The sequence below is a fragment of the Mandrillus leucophaeus genome, unplaced genomic scaffold (assembly GCF_000951045.1).
Source record: "Mandrillus leucophaeus isolate KB7577 unplaced genomic scaffold, Mleu.le_1.0 Scaffold984, whole genome shotgun sequence".
Lineage (NCBI taxonomy): Eukaryota > Metazoa > Chordata > Mammalia > Primates > Cercopithecidae > Mandrillus > Mandrillus leucophaeus.
Genome location: NW_012110741.1, coordinates 481,304 through 486,867, shown reverse-complemented (window position 1 = coordinate 486,867; position 5,564 = coordinate 481,304). Strand labels below are relative to the sequence as shown.

General features: G+C 37.8%; 1 pseudogene; it reads left to right on the top strand.

Moving 5' to 3' along the window:
- The first annotated feature begins 346 nt into the window (after window positions 1-346).
- On the top strand, window positions 347-846 carry LOC105532786 (annotated as a pseudogene).
- The last annotated feature ends 4,718 nt before the right edge of the window (window positions 847-5,564 follow it).

The window sequence follows — 5,564 nt, the reverse complement described above, 5'->3', positions numbered from 1 at the left end:
GAAGTTGCAGCTTCTGGAAAAGCTGCCCCATTCCTGGCCCTGCGCGGTGGCTCATGCCTGTAATCTCAGCACTTTGGGGGGCCGAGGCGGGCAAATCATGAGGTCAGGAGATCAAGACCATCCTGACTAACACAGTGAAACCCCGTCCCTACTAAAAATATAAAAAATTAGCCGGGCGTGGTGGGGGGTGCCTGTAGTCCCAGCTACTCCGGAGGCTGAGGCAGGAGAATGGCGTGAACCCGGGAGGCGGAGCTTGCAGTGAGCTGAGATGGCACCACTGCACTCCAGCCTGGGCGACAGAGGGAGAGTCCGTCTCAAGGAAAAAAAAAAAGTTGCTCCATTCGTGATGCAGAGTTCTGATGCAGAGATATGTGAAGTTGATATGGAAACTGACAAACAATCTGTGATTAACAAGACCATGTTGGAAGATTTTGAGTGAATGATGAATGATGAAGGAGATGATGACTTAGTTCCTCTACCAAATGTTAATGCAGCAATATTTAAAAAGGTCATGCCATGGTGCACTCACCACAAGGATGACCCTCCTCCTCCCCAGGGTGATGAGAACAAAGAAAGGGGAACAGACCATACTCTTGTCTGGGATCAGGAATTCCTTAAAGTTGACCAAGGAGCACTTTTTAAACTTATTCTGGCTGCAGACTACTTAGACTTCAAAAGTCTCCTTGATGTTACATACAACACTCTTGCCAATATGATCAAGGGGAAAACTCCTGAGGAAACTGACAAATCCTTCAATATCAAAATGACTTCATGGAAGAGAAAGAAGCCGAGGTGCACCAAGAGAACTGTGGCGTGATGAGAAGCAAAATGTGTCTGACACTGTAACACTATAAAGATCGTTCCAAACACTAGTTGTACTGCTCTGTTTACAGTTGCTAATGTTAGACAAATGCAGCAGCAAATCAATTCTATTAGCAAAATACTGTCTTCATTGCATGAGTAATCTGAGTAGTTTCCGAGTGTATGGCTAAGTTTCTTCTTCTATGATTGAAAGTTTCTTTTTTTTTTCTCTTAATAAAACTAAACTGTGGGTTCTCTATTTTAAAAATAAAAAAGAAATAGAAGAAAAAATTAAAACACTCCCAGTTTGTAGATGACATGATTTTCTGAGCAGAACTAGTTAAGTGAATTCAGCAAGTTTTTAGGATGTGAGATCAACACACAAACATACTAACGACAGACATGTGGAGATGGACTTTAAAACACAATATGATTTAAAATTATTTCAAAGAAAAGGTAATATTTAGGTACAAAATTATGTACAAATTTTAACAGAATACATAAAAGATCTGTATCCTAAAATTCAGAAAGTGCTGATGAAAGGAATCATAGACCTAAATAAGTGGATATATATCGTGTTCATGAATTGGAAATTTCAACATATTAAAGATGTCAATGCTTTAAAAGTTGATTTATAGATTTAGTGCAATTTTTATCAAAGTCCCAACAAAGTGTTTTGTAGACATAAACAAGTTTATTCTAAAACGTATGTGGAAAGGTACAGGACCAAAAATAGTGAAAACAATTTTCAAAGAGCAAAGTGAGAGGAATCCCTGTGCCTGGTGTTGCTATATGTCTACAGAAAACAGTGCAATGTGGTGCTGACAGAGGCAGAGACATGTAGACCAAAGGAACAGACTAGAAAATCCAAAAATAGACCCACACAATTATGCCCAATGAATCTGTAAAAACAATTAAATGGAGGAAGGATAACATTTCAATAAATTGTGTTGGGGACAATTACTATGCATCCATGGATAAAATAATGAACTTTACATTCAATCTCAGACCTTACCAAAAATGAACTAAAAATGGATCACAAATTCTTCCCTGCTGTAGTGCAGTGGCGCCATCTCGGCTTACTGCCACCTCTGCCTCCCAGGTTCAAGCAATTCTCCTGCCTCAGCCTCCCGAGCAGCTGGGATTACAGGCGCCCACCACCATGCCCGGCTAATCTTTGCATCTTTAGTAGAGATGGGGTCTCCAATTCCTGACCTCAGGTGATCCACCCTCCTCAGCCTCCTAAAGTGCTAGGACTACAGGCGTGAGCCACCGCGCCTGGCCCAAAACTATAAATATTTTAGAAAAATAAACATAGGAGAAAGTCTTCAGGACTTAAGAGTAGGTGGTGTTTATAAAACAGATGGTGCTTTCATAAAACTATATGGTGTTTTTAAAATAAAACTAAACACATACCTATCATACAGCCCAGCAATAAAAGTTTTAGGCATTACAGTATTACAGAGAAATGAACATTTCTGTTCACATGAAAACATGTGTACAGTTGTTCATAGTGACTTTACTTGTATTAACCAAAAGCTGGAAATAACCCAAATGTGTTCCTACAGTGAATGGTTAAACAAACTGTGGTAAGTTCATAGAATTGTCTTTCCTTTGAGATACCATTCCTGAAGCTGTCAAAACTTTTCTGAAAACCTAAGCAATGAATTTATTGCTGTTTCATTTGCATTGCCTATTTAAGGAAGTAAAATGAACGATAGTTTTTGCCCTCCTTTACCTATGGTCATGTGGTAAGCCTTAATAGAAGTCAGCTTTTGCCAGCCGAGCACGGTGGCTCATCACCTGAGATCGGGAGTTCGAGACAAGCCTGACCAACATGGAGAAACCCCAGAAATGGGTTTTAGTAGAAGTACTAAAAATAGAAAATTAGCTGCGCATGGTGGCACATGCCTGTAATCTCAGCTACTCAGGAGGCTGAGACAGGAGAATCGATTGAACCCGGAGGTAGAGGTTGCTGTGAGCCGAGATCCGCCATTGCACTCCAGCCTGGGTGACAGCTAGACTCTGTCTCAAAAAATAAAATAAAATAAAATAAAATATAAAATAAAATTTAATTTAAAAAGTCAGCTTTTATTATGAGGGGCTCTCCATCTCCAGATGCCTGTGAGGAAATGAGTGCGCTATGTATCTGGAACGCTGTGGATGTGGGTTTTGGACTGAGTGGAATGTTGATCTGCCTTAGAATGGATCTTTAAGATCCATTTTACTTTTAAGCTTCTGTGATTCAGAATGCCTGGAAAAGCTAATGCGTGCTTCTGTATTTTCTGTGTTTCCACAGATAAGAATAATGTGAAATATTTTCTAGAGCTTTTGGAAAAATTATATGTATTTCTGTAGTCTTTATAATTCCAGTTCTCAAGTTCCAGTTCATCCAGGTTTTTTTTTCTTTTTTTTTGTTCAAAGTTCTTTTGGATTGAAAACCGTTTTGGGGTTCCTTCGAAACTTAAAATTTTGGTTCCCTTTTGTTCCACCATTCCCCCAACTCCAAATAATGAAAAATCACTATATCAAAGAGGTATCTATACTCCCATGTTTATCGCAGCAGTATTCACAATAGTTGAGCTATGGAATCAAGCTAAGTGTCCATCAATGGATGAATGAATAAACAAAATGTGATGTATCCACACAATGGAACACTACTCAGCCATGAAGAAGGAATCCTGTCATTTACAGTAACATGGATGGAACTGGAGGACACTATTTTAAGTGAAATAAACCAGGCACAGAAAGACAAATATGACACAATCTCATTTATATGTGAGAGCTAAAAAGTTGATCTCATGGAGATAGAGAATAGAATAATGGTTACCAAAGGCAGGGAAGGGGAGGAGGGAGATGAAGACAGATTGATTAAGAGGTACAAAAATGTGGTTAGATGAGTAAGTTCTAGTGATTGGTTAAGAGGTACAAAATGTGGTTAGATGAGCAAGTTCCAGTGTTTGATAACACAATAGAGTGACTATAGTAAATAATACTTTATTTTATATTTCAGAATAGCTAGAAGAAACGATTAGGAATTTTTCCAACACAAAGAAATAATAAATATTTGAGAAGAGAGATACTTCAACTGCCCTGATTTGATCATTACACATTGTATGCATGTATGAAAGTGTCACATGCATCCCATAAATATGTATGTACAACTATTGTGTATCAATTAAAAATAATTTTTAAAAAGAAAAAACATAGCCCTATTGGGTTGAATAAGATTGACTTTTTAAGAAAAATGTTATTACCTGAACTGAGGTTCACTGTCCTATTTAAAACTGATAATAATATTCATAATCATTTAGGTGTTAATGCCCAGGCTTCCAAAGACTAATCACAGAAAATGCAGCCCATCAGATAGAACCTAAGAATTAGCTATGTAGTGTGTGCTCTAAATTATGACTGTGGCAATGATCATAATTATGACTGTGGCAATGATCATAATTCTACCTCTCGTCAATTTTTCTTTAGGATTACTTGCTATAAGGCTTATGGGAAAAAAATATATTCTTTTTAGGAATAAATCCATTATTTTACTAATAATATTTTTACTTGTCATTCAGAGGGGTACATTCAAATTTATTTTCACCTTTAAAGTAAAAACTAAATGCCTTCCTAGTCTATAAAAGAAAACGCTGAAATACATACATAGTGGAAACCACATTGCTAAACAAATAAGTCTTATAGTGATCCATGTATAGATGGAATATCATTCCAGTGTGAGCAGGCTGTGCTTCCTGTCCATCAAATGTAGTACAGTACAGGCTGCTACCAGGTGCCAGCAGGTGTGCTAGGGGGAAAGATTATAATATTCACAGAAGATTGCTTTTAGAAACTCAAACTTGTAAAATTTGATTGGAATATTTGTTAGGCAACGTGTTTACAATTATATATTTATAATTATATTTCAAATTCGAGCATCAGTAGTAGTTTCCTTGCCTTTTACCAAGGAGTAACACTTATTCTTGTTACTGGATTCACTGTAAACTGACCACAGCCATATCCATCTACAGTGGTTTGTGGAGTCTGAATCGGCAGTTATGAGAATGCGCACAATTAGGTCTCTAGATTTTCTTGTTTCCAGTCTTAATGTTTAGTGAAACTTTTTGTTGGAGGACAAAGAGCAATAAACTCAGAGTTTGGAGATACTGCTGTCTGGCGGGGTCTGCCAGTAATCCTTTATCTGGCATTGGCAACTCATGCTTCCTTGTCACTCAGACTTTCTTATCTGTGCAAAATCTAACAACAACAACAAAATGACTGATATTAACCCAGTGACCCAAGTGGGCATGAACACATACCAAATACTTTATATCCTTGAAATTTTTTAATTATTAAAACAACCCTAGCAGACAGGTACTGTGGTTATCCCTCTTGTACAGATAAGGACACAGAGTCCCCAAGATCTTGAGTAGCTGGTAAGAGATTATAGGGCAAGATTCAGAGACTGTTAATATTTACCAAGTGCCTATGGTGTGTTGGGCCCTGTGTAGGAGTTTCACATATATTATTTTATAACACTATGGCTAGCTCTTACTACCCAAAATTTACAAGTTAGGAAACTAAGGATTAGCAGTACTTACTCAAAGAAACAGTGGGTGAATGGGGAAATTGGAATTCATATCCAGATGTCTCTGAGTACAGAAACCAAATTCTCGATACCACACTTTTTTGTCCCTTTATAACTTCATCTGTGTGAGTGGCCAGGAGTAATGGATTATGCAACTGCCTGAAGCGCTCTGGTCTTGTGTTCA